We start from the raw sequence: 14,907 nt of genomic DNA, 5'->3' as shown, positions 1-14,907 counted from the left end.
TAACTCTTACTCAGCTATGGAGGGCTGACACCAGTAACTCTTACTAAGCTATGGTATGGCTGACACCAGTAACTCTTACTAAGCTATGGTAGGGCTGACACCAGTAACTCTTACTAAGCTATGGTATGGCTGACACCAGTAACTCTTACTAAGCTACGGTAGGGCTGACACCAGCTCCTCCTCTCTTCTGCTATGCTGTTGATCATCATTCCATCGATGCTTTCGTGCCTTATATCTTGGGCTTCGCCCCTTTCCCAACACATGTCCATACCACCTTCGTCCTTTTTTTTTTGTTGGGATGGGGAAGAGAGAGAGGGTTGGGGAGTGATGTTAGGTGCGGTAGATTTGATCCAACTTACTTTCTCCTGAGACTCCTGTTCGTCATTATTTTTAGTTTGTTGTCATTTCTCCATTGTAAAACTGATAGTCTCCATCCCACTCACGTTTTGGAGTGACAGCCTTACCGAATTTGCCAGCAAATGCATTCTGATTTCTTTTGCTAATTGCATCAGCTGACACGTGTGAGAATGGACATTCGTGTCACTTTCACATAAGTCTAAAAACATATACCTTGACTATTAGTGGAAAGTGTGATTTGTTTTTCATTGCCGTTAGGATTAAAATCCGAAAGTCATGTTGAACGCAATGAACGAGTCAAATTTGAAATAAAAACGATTTTTGGACAGTATTCCATAATTTCAAAGTCGATTTTGTAAGAAGTTTGAAAGCCAAATGTCAGTAGTTTACTAATTTCTGCGCCGACAGTATCTCCAGAATCAGTTTGCAAGAACCGTATTTCCACTCAAAATTTTTATGGTTTATTTTTTCAATATTTTTCAAAGTACAATTGTATACAAAGAATATGTTACTGGGCTGGCGGTGAGTGACCTGAAACGAGGTGAGGACTATAGGCCTATAATATTTACTCTAGAATGTGAATTTAAATTAGGAATGCTTTTGTGCACACGTAACACTATGCAATACAAGCCACACCCTATCTTACTCCAAGCTAAAAAAAAAAAAAAAAAAAAGCCAGGTGAGATTTTAAAGTCATAATTATTCTGTTAAGCCGCAGGCAATTATCCAGTTAATTAAGTATACCAGTTGGCTGGTAACCCAAATTGTAAATCTAAATTGGTCTTCATTTTTCCGGAATAAATTAATTCTTCTCGCAGTCCATGACCGTGAGTTTTGTCGCCAGTTGCTCGTATTGATGAATCAATCAAACGGATTCTATTGGTAGTAAAATTGATGTTGCTTGCAACGTTGCATCTATGTTTAAATAAATTGACCGTTTGAATGATCTGTCTTCGCCGTAAAATGTGTTTGTTCATCACTTCAGAAAAGCTGAAAATATCCACATGCAGAAAATATGTTACGTAAAACTGACACCAACAGCCCTTCAAGAGTTATTTAATATTTTTTATTGGCGCCAAAACAAGCCCAAAGCCGAAATCTGAAACTAACACACGCGCCATGTTTTTTTACGGTGAAGCACCAAACTATTAATTCTGGTTGCATGAAAAGATAGGGGTAAGTGAACAAAATTCTCCGTCGTTAATTTAAAACAAAAAAGAAGAAGAAAAAAGTAAATGTATTGTGGCTTCATCGTCCTTGGCTGTGAACTTAGTAGTGTTGTCAACGGTTGGTCGGTTGACTCGGTACTCGTACTACTCGGTTCTCGTCAGAAAGTTCGGTGTATAAAAAGTGCACTGTTCGCGTAACCTTGCTCAACGATTCCGTTCCCCGTCTGTCCGGTGACGTAAGTTATATTTTGTTTGTTTTTATGTTGCCCATTTGTGAAGTGAATTTGATATAATGTTTTTCAGTCTCGTGGTTGAATAAGGTTTTTGGTATTTGCATCTTCAGTTTTTGCAAGTGTAGAGTATTGTGGCTGAGGTGAATGGTTTTACACATGTTGCTCCTATTATTTTTTATGTAGGTGCTGTGGAATGGAACTGATGCTATTTATAGTCCATCAGAATATTCTGGTGTGGTGGGTTAATGGAAGGCGGGCTTCAGCCAGCATTGCTGCTTACAGTGCGTGTGCTGAAGTTATCTATCTACAGTGTTAATTCTCCTTACCCAGCTTCTTAGTCTCAGAACCTCGTTCTGGACTGGAAACTAGTATGGTATACCTGCACCAATGGTGAGTGCCTTTCCAATTTGATTTACCTTTAAAAGTTCTTCTGCAAGCTAATCCTCCCCCATCAGGTGTGGGGCGGATGTCCCTCCCGACGTACGGCAATATTTACCGTACGTCAGAAGGGGACTTGCAGTTCCTTAGTCTTCGTTGTTTTGAGAATTACGTAAAAATATTTGGTCACAAATTAATATGGCTTATTGATCTTGTGTATTATCTGGATTTGCTTTTTCGTTCTTTAAAGTATGTAACTTAAAATTATAACTTAAAATTGTATTAATTGGGTAAGAAACTATTGCAGATATTAAGCTTCAATCTTAAAGTATTTAGGTGGTCTGTTAGCTGACATAAAATGTCTTTTTTTGCAGGTTGTCGGTGGAGGGAAGTCCCAGTGAAACACCAGTACAAAGCTGGCGAGAAAAGAAAGGAATATCTGTAGGTCTTGCCACCGTCAACATGTAACTGGAAAGGTGATTGGATATGTTATGTCGTTAAATTACTTACTATTATGCATGAAAATGATCAGGCTCTCCTGTTGAAAAAATTTGGATGGAAAAAAATTTTATTTGGTTCATGAACTGCTGCCGAGATTTCTTTTTGTAAAGGGATTACCCCTTGATATGAGAGCAATATTTGCCATACTGCATTTAGTTTTTATATATATGTGCACATGAAAACCATAAGAAGTTAACCGTAACATAAGCAAAATATATTGAGTGGAACTAAGTACCGAACAGTTTTTCAACCTGTAGGTGATTGTTCGAGGGCAAAGGTTAACTAAGTAGCTAGAAAATGTTGTAATGAACTACGGTTACAGTTTAGTTCATGGGTCATAGAGTAGTCTACGATGATTATGGTTTTATTCTTAGCTTTTGTATCTGATTCTGTAGAGTTGAAATTAGTCTGGCTGGGGTCACCTCGCTGTTAACACATATCCATTGTTTTGAGAATCAAATGGACAACTCTGGGTTTTTGTTTTTCGGTAGTTCCCCGTAGGGGTTAGTGAAGTCCTTCGGACCCTAGCTGCAACTACTTTCATTCATTTTACTGTACCTCCATTCATATCTTCCTTCCATCTTGCTATCCACCCTCTCCTAACAATTGTTTTAATAGTGCAACTGGAGGTTTTCCTCCTGTTACACCTTTCAAACCTTTGGCCTAAATTCTTTATTCCTTGCCATGCAATTTCCGGAAGTCCTTGGAATGGATGGTCAATGACCTCCTTTCCACCCCTCAGTTTTAGACATTTCTGCCTGAGTAGTTTGGAAGGCTGTAGAACCCCAGTCCTTTGGACATGGAGCTCTTTGTAGTGCACTGATTAACGTAACGCCAGTTTTCTTGTCTGTGGGACTGGAAAGGTTAAACACTTGGGTTACCCAGATCTGGGTAATAGTGTAACAACCGGCGATACTAAAAAAAAAAAAAAAAAAAAAAATCCCAGGAGCTTTCAAACACTGCAAAACATAGTCATAAGTCTAAGTCTGTAGTCTTCACAGGGAAGGTTATAATTTCGGAGACATTGTTTCAGCGATATTTATTTAGAACGTATATTATCTTACAGTTACTACAAAATATATCTCCCAACAATGTATTCCTAGATAATTGATCTAATCTTTACAAACAACCATCTGCTTGTTTTAGTAGTTTGACAGTACTTGAGTAGTTATATAATAAGTTTATATTTTGTTCTCTATAACCGAAATATAGTGAAACATTATACTGTACAGTATACTGGATTTTGGATTTTGCTGTAGAGCTAGAAAATATAATTTTAGGATGAGTGATTTTGAGCAAACCATGATTTTTAGTGAATCAAAAGGATTTTGTTTTGAAAAGGGTTGAAAAGTAAGTTGATATTAGTCTGCATCAAAATGTTGAATGCTTAATTACATATATGAGTTGAACTTTGAAGCTATCATTAGATGAGAATATTTGCGCCTTAAGCTGTATCTTAGCTATTAGCGACCAAGGAAACTGTGGTGGTATGTCATAATACAAGTTTCGCTAACTGGATGGTTTATCGAATGAGCGGAAATCCGTTCTTGGTTGTTAGAACTACCTATGACGTCTTTCTTTTTCCTTGAAGTCCTGCAATAAAAGAATAGTAATTGTAAAATGCCATAACATCATCAACGAAAAATAATTATAATAAAATCCTTAAAACGAAAGCGCTTTAACACTATAATGAACATTAATTTCACAATTCGAGTATTTTAGGCGTATTAGTGAAAAAAGATAAACTCTTAAGTGTTTAAGATTTCTGATTCATATTACTGAATGTATCTTTTTCTCCGAAGAAAAAACTGGCCATTGAAGGCAATGTTTGTGTTTTTCAAGGAACAACGAAGCGCTCTTACCTGTCATATAAATAGTACCTTCATTTCTTTGTTTTGTTGGTATTGACATTATCATCACGACGGCAGGCATTTATCCATTTCTTCCTAAATTCGTCGTCTCTTGGAAACCTAAAAAATCGAACATCTGAACCATTTCTGCTATTATTAAAGCATCCGTAAACTGCACAATTACTGGGCCTAATTCCCACAAAACTCCTTCCCTGTATGTTCTTGGACGTTTGTCTGGTGCTCTGATTTACAACTGACAAAGTCCACACTAAGGCCTTGTCCACACTAGCGGGCATGCCCGTCGGGCACTTCCAGCTGTTTATATTTTCTCTCGCTTCTGAAGCAGTGTTACCAGACAATCGCATCGTTCTGGCTCCATACTCGGTCGGTCAGTACAGTGGAACGGTTATGGGAACAGTGTTTGCACGTCGGGCAGTGCCCGCTAGTGTGGACAGGGCCTAAGGGAAAGTTAGTGTGAATAAGTTAACCTGCTTATGGCCCGTGCCCCGAGGTCAAATAAAGAAATCCCAGGTGCATAGGCCCAGTGTTAGCCTCAAGAAATGACCTTCAACTTCATTGACAAACAAGAACATTCTGCCTGATTCGTACTCTGTATCTCCTCCTTTCCCTACCTGATTAACGCGTGACGTCACGCCCGTCGACTGTCAGACGGGTATTTACAAGCGCGTCGGCTAACCTGATATAGCTCAACCGTGGGTTAAGGCACTTCCGTCTATATAGGTTTAACTGTAAAGACCTTGCTTTTCCGCTTTCATCAACAGAGTGGATGAGAGTATGGTAATTGGTTGGTGTACAATGAAGGTGTTATTATAATATCAAATAGATCATCGATAGAATAATGATGAGAATGAAACAATCTTTTTCCAAGATTATCTTTCTATTATTCAAAATTAAGATCGGTTACGCAGAGATGTGCATGTGTGTTGCTGTTTGAATAGCAGGTCATAAAAAATATATTTATAGATCTTTAATCTTAAACGTAAGCATAATGGTTTTTGTAACATATACTGCTGTATCATTACCACCGGATGTACTGTATATTGTATCACAGATTATCTTTTGTGTGTTGTACCCATTTAGTAAATAGACAAATAGAGCCAAGGTCAATGCCGGTTTGACCGTCACTGAATGACGCTGTATATGGAAGCGGTAAGTCTGTCCAGGCAGCATGCACTGCACAGACAGAAAGTTGCTATGGGAATGACAAGGCACAATTCGTAAGAACGTTCAGTTGCTGGCGAACTACGACAGAGTGTGGTTTACGTTTTCCCTCTCTCTAGAAAGAAAATGTCGTACGTAAATGAGTGGCCAATTATTTGAGTGTAAGCAAGTTATTTCATAACGAAGGACTGAAGTTATGATTGGACCAGAAAGATGTGAGTCATTACTTAGTATATATATATATATATATATATATATATATATATATATATATATATATATATATATATATATATATATATATATATATATATATATATACAGGGCGGTCCCCTGGTTTACGACGGGGTTCCGTTTGCGCTAGCGTTGTAACCCGAAAATCATCGTAAGCCGGAAAATCGTCGAAAATCGTCAAAAATCATAAGAAAACCTTACTTTTAATGCTCTGGGTGCATTGAAAACGATGTAAACTGCATTATTATTGAGTTTTACATCAAAAAACCTTCAAATTATGATTATTCTGCCGTTTTGGGGCCATATTTCTTCCGTCGGATTGGCGCACGATGCGTCGTAACCCTGGAATATGCGCCGTAAGCCGGGAAATAATTTCTGATGAATATATTTGAAAAGCGCCAGAACCTCGAACGTCGAAGTCGGAACCGTCTGTAAACCGGGGACTGCCTGTATATATATATATATATATATATATATATATATATATATATATATATATATATATATATATATATATATATATATATATATTATATATATATATATATTTTATATGTTTCCTGGTGCAGGTGGATCTTATGACTCCACAATTATTACTTTACTCGAAAATGGCCTTGTAAGATACCCAGGACATATAAAACACAAACAAAAAAAAAAAAGAAGTACACGGAGCGGAGGGCTCTTCACTAGGGGAAGTGCGTGAAACACGTGGATATAAGAATAGTTATATTTGATAGCACACAAGGTCAAAGGGAAAATTAACTGAAAACACGGTAAATTACTGCCGTAGAAGTCCTCCCGAAGGGGGGGGAGCTTGGGAATGCCAGGAACACGGACCAAGGATAATTCTGCTACATGCGTCTTCCTGAAACGATATTAGGACCCCCGTTACACATCTAATGCTGGAATTTGGGGATTGAATTACTCGGGGGTGCACTGAAGGCGCCAAATGACTCCGGAAAGGAGCTGTGAACACGTGGGCCTGGCTTGAACCAAGGAATATCAGGGAACACAAAGTTATAGGCCCAGAAATTAATAAATGCAAAAGGGCTAAGTAATCGTGACTAGCAACTCGTTTTGGGTACATTACCACATTTGTAGGGGCGTAGGGCTGACGACGTCTTCTGCCGAGAACCACGTGTGGGAGCGTGGACAAATGGTAGCCTCCCTCTCCAAGGTATTTCTTCAAGTCGTAGATTGGGGTGGAAAAGGGCGCCCTTGGGATGATGAAAAGGCCGCCGTTTAATGTCAGCTCGCGTGTGGGAGACTTGCAATCCCCCTTGCAGTCTTCTAAGGCCACGTGGAATGGAACACGGGGCACACAGGGCGGCGATGGGATCCACGTGGCGGCGAGCGGAAGAGGAGGGCAGGGGCAACGGCCTGCAGAGACTTAACTTGTTCTCGGCTTAAACTAGCGACCGTGTGTGAGAGAGAGCTGTCCTGGCCCTGACCTTTTATTGCTTCTGGACAGGGTAGGGGCGATGTCCTGACCCAGGTCGACGACACGACTATATCATAGAAAACGATTTTCTTTCCTGTACCAAAGAAAACAGTGCAAAGCCAGGTTACTGTCCCCAAACTATTATATTCTCTGAGCCCCTATACCCCGACCTTCAAAGGTTCAAACCAACCCAAAGCAGGAAAGGAGAACAGTTTCCTAGCGTATTTTGGCGCTACTCTTTACAGCTCCCCTGGCAAGATAATATTCACACCTATAAACGGGTGCAAATATTGACAACAGCAAAAATGAGCGAAGAAAACGTTCGACTTTATTCTATCTTTTGCTTTGCTACAACCTTTACTTTACTTTATTTGTAAAACTCTGATGCCACACTAATCAATAACAAACTGAAGGTTTACTTTAGGAGCAGAGTGCAATTTAGAATATTCAATAAAAGGGTAAACTTGTTTGCAAATTAATTATTGCTCAAATACTTCCTAAGTACTGTTTCTACCCATTCTTTATTCGATTTACTTTACTGGGGTAATAAGGCGCAAAAGAAAATAAACAAAGAACACTTCAAAATTTCAAAATAACAACAACAAAATAAAACATACAAGGCAGAATTTAAAAGGAAACAAATGTAAACCCACTGATTCCTTAATGCTATCCTGGAATTACAGGCATGCTATTAGTTGTGCCTTGAAGAGGCGGCATTCGTGACAATACACTGTAGGTATTAAATAATATCCCCTTTACCAAAATTGTAATAATAGAATTCAATTCTTCTTTTCAATCGACCTCCAATTGTTCACAAGCTCGACGAGCATAACTAATATTTCCCACGAACGCTAATCTGAAGGGACAAGAACTTGATAGCTGTGAGGCAGAGAGATTATTCGCGGGTTTTAATTCGCCAACTTAAACGACGCTAAATTTTTACATCTGCAGCTTACAACTCGGGTGTAAGCTATAAATAGACTACTCGACTTATGAATGGGAGGATAAACAAATGAAGGGGAAAATGGACAAGGATAACATTCTCCACAGGGATAATAAAAAAAAAAAAAGAAATGTAAATAAAAAATAAAGGAAACTACACAGAACAACAACGAAGGATATTACTTCCTACTAAAGGGCGGGCCGCACCGTGGTGATTAAAAAAGGCAACGTTAAAATTCGTAAGGGCAGGAGTCTTGTGACTCAAGATTCGTTAAAAAAAAAAAAGAAAAGATTAAATGCAAAAGTAAATAATATACGTAGAAAATAAAGGATAACAGAGTGAGGTATTTATGATTTACTTCTTTATCTAACTTCCATCGCCAACAGACGACGGTCAGAGCTAACTCTCAGCCCAAGGGCGGGGAAAAGAAACCCAAAGGGCGCGACCCCTTCAGGAAGAGTTGACACGCCTGCCTTGTGCCAAAGGACGGGCGTAAGGGCGTGCCACTTCCCACTCTGTCTCTCTTACTGCTTCAAAATAAAATAATTAGTGCATTTTAAAAGGGGAGGATATCCCATATGTTAACTGCCGCTTGCGGTGGTAAGTAAGGGAAAGTGTGAAGGAAAGATCGATAGAGAAGGATGAGGATAGAAATTCCAAAGGAAAGGAAGATAGCGGAAGGCCTTGACATCCTCTCCTGGATGAAAGGTGCCAAGACGTTCAAAGATGAAGAAGGGGGCCCTATGCCAAGTTTGCATAGGGGCCAGAAGAGCTCGGGGCTCCTTGTGGACTACCTGCGATCGCCCACACCCGTGGTAACTCCGCCGCGAACCTCTCCTCCTTGGACCGTTGTCCTTGGTCGGGGAATCGGAGGGCCCGAGGCCCAAGGGCGGCAAGGGGTGCCATCTGGGTCAGCTGCTGCGACAACTGACCCAGGAATTTTGTTCGCCATCTCGACATTAACCGGCGCAGATCGCAGAGTTCATCGCCCAGGAAGGCGGGGCAGAATCATGACTCGCGGAGGAATCTGGCGGCGGGCGCGAGAGAGAGGGGACGGCCGGAGGGGGCAGGGTCGACTTGCTTGCAGGGGTGACCAGCTCAGGCACTGACATTGGCACTGGCGGCGATGTGGTGGTGGTCTCGTCTGTCTGGACGGACGGAGACTGGCACTGCTCAGTGCGCCGAAGGGGCACTGGCAGAGGAGTTGAAGGCCGAGATTCTCCTGTAGGGAGATCTGGCTGAGGCCTCGGCACTGGCACTGATGCCGTGCCGGGCACTGGACTCGGATTTGGATGATTTATTGGGGGATGGGGACCCCGTAATGGTTGTGGATTGAAAGGGGACGCAAAGTCTTGGCCCAGGATGACATCATAGCCTCCTGGAATGTGTCACACGGCGAGACGAAGGGGTCCTGGCTCTGTGGGGTCGGGTGACCCTCAGTTGGACCGTAGGGAGGATCATTTTAAAATCGTTAATGCCCTCAATGGTGACGAGCTTGCGTCGGTCTATTATAGCTCCATAGGGAACTTTGTCCCTCCTTATGAGGGAAATTTGCGCGCCAGAGTCGTCAAATGCCTTGACCTGACATGCTGAGTATTTACCTTGAGGAGGTGCCACATAGATGGGACCCTCGGCAGGAGGGCCCAAGGACTCGGGATTCGTTACTGCCAGGGCGACGGCGGGAGTTCCTGCCTTATTATTTCTAGGCATTTTGCCCATGAGGAAGAGTGGCCATAAACCTTGCACGCCGTGCAAAAGGTTTGGCTGAAATCTCTTCGCACTGCCCTGGCAGAGGCGCAGGCGACTTATTAGGGGCTGTCCGGAGAGAGAGACGCGGGTGGTTTACTGCGGCATTGCTCCTTGGCATGCCCGATCTTTTACAGAACCCGCACACGACGGGCTTCTGTGATTGCCCATTCTTCGGCGGAGGGGCACCTGATAGGTAGGCGGGTGGCGTAATTTTGCGCTGCAGCGAGCTCTCCTGGGGGTGATGGGTGTCCCATAGATCCGCTATTCGGCAGCAATCAGCTAAGGTGGGGGCTCCTCTCGGCGATGTGCGTGGCGAGGGCCGGGCGGGTGTAGAGTAGGAAGTTCTCTATCTGTATTTGTTCGATGGCATCGTTGAGAGTCGTAACCCCACGGCCTCGAACCATTTGGCACGGGCACGCTCGGACTTGTAGGCCCAGTCTGCCCAGGTTTGATTGGCCTCCTTCACTAGCCCGCGCCAGCACCTCCTCCAGCGTTCAGGGGTTATCTCGTACGCCTTGGCAATAGTCTGGCGTACGACCTCCCAATTTTCCTGCTCCTCCGGCGGGAGGGCTTTGTAGGCAATCAAGGCCTTCCCTCCAAGGAACTTGCCCAACACCAGGGAGAGTTCGGCGGCACTCAGGGGCAGGCCTTTAACACTGTCTCGGCGCTGTCGAGCCACACTCGGGCTCAGCCTCCGTCCACTTCGGCATGCAGGCGAGAGCCTGGCTGAAGGCACTCATCCCCTGGGGGGCAGGTGGAGGCGAAGGGCCACTCTGTTGCAGCATTGCGAGTTCATGGGCACGCTGCTTGTCCCTTTCTTCCCTCTCGGCTTCTTCTCGTTTCTCCTGGGCCAGTCTTTCTGCTGCGTCTCGTTTCTCCTGGGCTAGTCTTTCTGCGCCTCGTTTCTCTTGGGCTAGTCGTTCTGCCTCCTGTTCCTGTCTGTCTCTGCGTCCTCCCGTCTCTCCTGAGCCAGCCTCTCTGCGTCTTCCATCTCTCCCGAGCCAGCCTCTGCTTCTCGTTCCTGCCGTGCGGCTTCTTCTCGTCTCTCCTGAGCCTGTCTTTCTGCTTTTACTTGTCTCTCCTGAGCCTGTCTTTCTGCCTGTATGGCGTCCATCCTCTCCTGTACCCAGTCTCTTAGTTCTCTCCCGGAAAGGCCGAGTTCCTTCCTGAGGACATGAAGAACTTGAAATCCTCGCTCTGCTGAGACCGTGTCGACATTTTGCAGGCGGGAGAGGACGCTAGTAACACACAGAATTAATTTCCCAGAGCTGTGGGAATCTTGGACCCTTTTCCAAAGGACGTATGATTGGTCTCCCGATTTACCGACGGAGCGGGCTGATTGGGGACGAAGAATTAGCGATGATTGGTCTCCCGATTTACCGACGAAGCGGGCTGATTGGGGACGATGAATTAGCAATGATTGGTCTCCCGATTTACCGACGAAGCGGGCTGATTGGGGACGATGAATTAGCGATGATTGGTCTCCCGATTTACCGACGAAGCGGGCTGATTGGGGACGATGAATTTAGCAATGATTGGTCTCCTGATTTACCGACAAACGGGCTGATTGGGGACGATAAATTAGCAATGATTGGTCTCCTGATTTACCGACGAAGCGGGCTGATTGGGGACGATGAATTTAGCAATGATTGATCTCCGATTTACCGACAAAACGGGCTGATTGGGGACGATAAATTAGCAATGATTGGTCTCCCGATTTACCGACGAGGCGGGCTGATTTGGGGACGATGAGTAGCAATGATTGGTCTCCCGGTTTACCGACGAAGCGGGCTGATTGGGGACGATGAATTAGCAATGATTGGTCTCCCGATTTACCGACGGAGCGGGCTGATTGGGGGACGATGAATTAGCGATGATTGGTCTCCCGGTTTACCGACGAAGCGGGCTGATTGGGGACGATGAATTTAGCAATGATTGGTCTCCCTATGTACCGACGAAGCGGGCTGATTGGGGACGATGAATTAGCGATGATTGGTCTCCCGATTTACCGACGAAGCGGGCTGATTGGGGACGATGAATTTAGCAATGATTGGTCTCCCGATTTACCGACGAAGCGGGCTGATTGGGGACGATGAATTAGCGATGATTGGTCTCCCGATTTACCGACGGAGCGGGCTGATTGGGGACGAAGAATTAGCGATGATTGGTCTCCCGATTTACCGACGAAGCGGGCTGATTGGGGACGATGAATTAGCAATGATTGGTCTCCCGATTTACCGACGAAGCGGGCTGATTGGGGACGATGAATTAGCGATGATTGGTCTCCCGATTTACCGACGAAGCGGGCTGATTGGGGACGATGAATTTATCAATGATTTATCTCCCGATTTACCGACAAAACGGGCTGATTGGGGACGATAAATTAGCCATGATTGGTCTCCCGATTTACCGACGAGGCGGGCTGATTGGGGACGATGAGTAGCAATGATTGGTCTCCCGGTTTACCGACGAAGCGGGCTGATTGGGGACGATGAAGTAGCGATGATTGGTCTCCCGGTTTACCGACGAAGCGGGCTGATTGGGGACGATGAATTTAGCAATGATTGGTCTCCCTATGTACCGACGAAGCGGGCTGATTGGGGACGATGAATTTAGCAATGATTGGTCTCCCGATTTACCGACGAAGCGGGCTGATTGGGGACGATAAATTAGCAATGATTGGTCTCCCGATTTACCGACGAGGCGGGCTGATTGGGGACGATGAGTAGCAATGATTGGTCTCCCGGTTTACCGACGAAGCGGGCTGATTGGGGACGATGATTTAGCAATGATTGGTCTCCCGATTTACCGACGGAGCGGGCTGATTGGGGACGATGAATTAGCGATGATTGGTCTCCCGATTTACCGACAAAACGGGCTGATTGGGGACGATAAATTAGCAATGATTGGTCTCCCAATTTACCGACGAAGCGGGCTGATTGGGGACAATGAATTTAGCAATGATTGGTCTCCCAAGGTAACGACAAACGGGCTTACTTGGGGACTAGATTGGGATATATATTTAGGTCTCCCGAATTACCGACGAAACGGGCTCATTTGGGGACTGAATGGAAAATGAATTGGTCTCACCAACGGACCGACGACACGGATTTATTGGGGACAAGAATAGAATATATAGGCGCTCTAGAATTTCCGCACAGACGACGTCTGATCAGCGAGGGCGCTAGTTTTAATGACTTATGGGAGAAGTGTTATTCTCAAGGGCAATTAGGTGGGGGGGCCATCCCACAATCACAACAGATAGGCAACACACACAGCCGTAGTAACAGCACAAAACAAAACCACAGAAAAAAACAGAACAATACAGAACATATAATGTCAGACCCCCAATAATGCAAAACAATTTGGTAGAGCGAAGCAAATCAAACAAACAAATGTTTTCCTAACTGGCCACGGAATGGACGGTCAAGGCCGTCTGCGCCAAATGAATGAACGACGTAAACAACCGGGACTTCCCGAACTGAGAGACAACGGTTGTTGACCCTTTTCGTCCCTGGGCGTATAATATACGCTTTCGCTCCTATTTCTAAAAAGAGAGAGAGAGGGTAAAAATTGCATCAGCAATGCTAATCTGACTTTCGAACACGTGGTTGACGTCGAGGTCTCGCGCTATATCTAATGATTCGGTTTCGAAATCACTCGTTTTACAGGAGGAATATGCGCACTATTCCTTTAATGATTTATCACCTGTATAACCTAATTGAATGGCATGCAAGCCGCGTGCAAAGGCTTCCAAAGCTAAGTTTCGGCGATTCTCTCTCGTTTCCTCGGACATGCGCCCTACTATAAAAAAAAAAATTCTAGGACTAGTCACGTTTTCTACAGCGTCCTACGCTAAATAAACACAGTTTACTTACGCAGAATTTCCTTGGCCTGTTGCGCTGGCTTTTCCAAGGTTCGTAATTTGTCTCAGTATCCAGCTTAGCTGAGCTAATTGCTGATTTCACAAATTGCAACACAAACAACAAAGGGGAAGAGGGGGATGCAATCATTACGAGAATCCTGGCAAGGTCGCCATTTTTATATGTTTCCTGGTGCAGGTGGATCTTATGACTCCACAATTATTACTTTACTCGAAAATGGCCTTGTAAGATACCCAGGACATATAAAACACAAACAAAAAAAAAAGAAGTACACGGAGCGGAGGGCTCTTCACTAGGGAAGTGCGTGAAACACGTGGATATAAAAATAGTTATATTTGATAGTACACAAGGTCAAAGGGAAAATTAACTGAAAACACGGTAAATTACTGTCGAGAAGTCCTCCCGAAGGGGAGCTTGGGAATGCCAGGAACACAGACCAAGGATAATTCTGCTACATGCGTCTTCCTGAAACGATATTATTAGGACCCCGTTACACATCTAATGCTGGAATTTGGGGATTGAATTACTCGGGGGGTGCACTGAAGGCGCCAAAGGACTCCCTGAGGCGTTACTTGTGACTCAGAGGAAAGGAGCTGTGAACACGTGGGCCTGGCTTGAACCAAGGAATATCAGGGAACACAAAGTTATAGGCCCAGAAATTAATAAATGCAAAAGGGCTAAGTAATCGTGACTAGCAACTCGTTTTGGGTACATTACCACATTTGTAGGGGCGTAGGGCTGACGACGTCTTCTGCCGAGAACCACGTGTGGGAGCGTGGACAAATGGTAGCCTCCTCTCCAAGGTATTTCTTCAAGTCGTAGATTGGGGCGGAAAAGGGCGCCTTGGGATGATGAAAAGGCCGCCGTTTAATGTCAGCTCGCGTGTGGGAGACTTGCAATCCCCCTTCCAGTCTTCTAAGGCCACGTGGAATGGAACACGGGCACACAGGGCGGCGATGGGATCCACGTGGCGGCGAGCGGAAGAG

At 44.2% G+C, this 14,907-nt stretch overlaps 1 protein-coding gene and 1 long non-coding RNA gene across 2 annotated transcripts in view; one reads left to right on the top strand and one right to left on the bottom strand.

Moving 5' to 3' along the window:
• The window catches only part of LOC136835829 (OTU domain-containing protein 3-like), a 212,835-nt gene that overhangs the window by 60,655 nt on the left and 137,273 nt on the right, over positions 1-14,907 (bottom strand). The gene's annotated exons all lie outside the window — the stretch shown is intronic.
• Positions 1,663-3,078, top strand: LOC136835951 (uncharacterized). The gene is made up of 3 exons (XR_010852311.1): positions 1,663-1,762; positions 1,943-2,149; positions 2,512-3,078. It is a non-coding gene; the product is annotated as an uncharacterized lncRNA (long non-coding RNA).

This window comes from Macrobrachium rosenbergii, chromosome 55 (assembly GCF_040412425.1).
Source record: "Macrobrachium rosenbergii isolate ZJJX-2024 chromosome 55, ASM4041242v1, whole genome shotgun sequence".
Classification (NCBI taxonomy): Eukaryota; Metazoa; Arthropoda; class Malacostraca; order Decapoda; family Palaemonidae; genus Macrobrachium; species Macrobrachium rosenbergii.
Note: the sequence above shows the minus strand (reverse complement) of the source record. Positions and strands in the feature narration are given on the sequence as shown.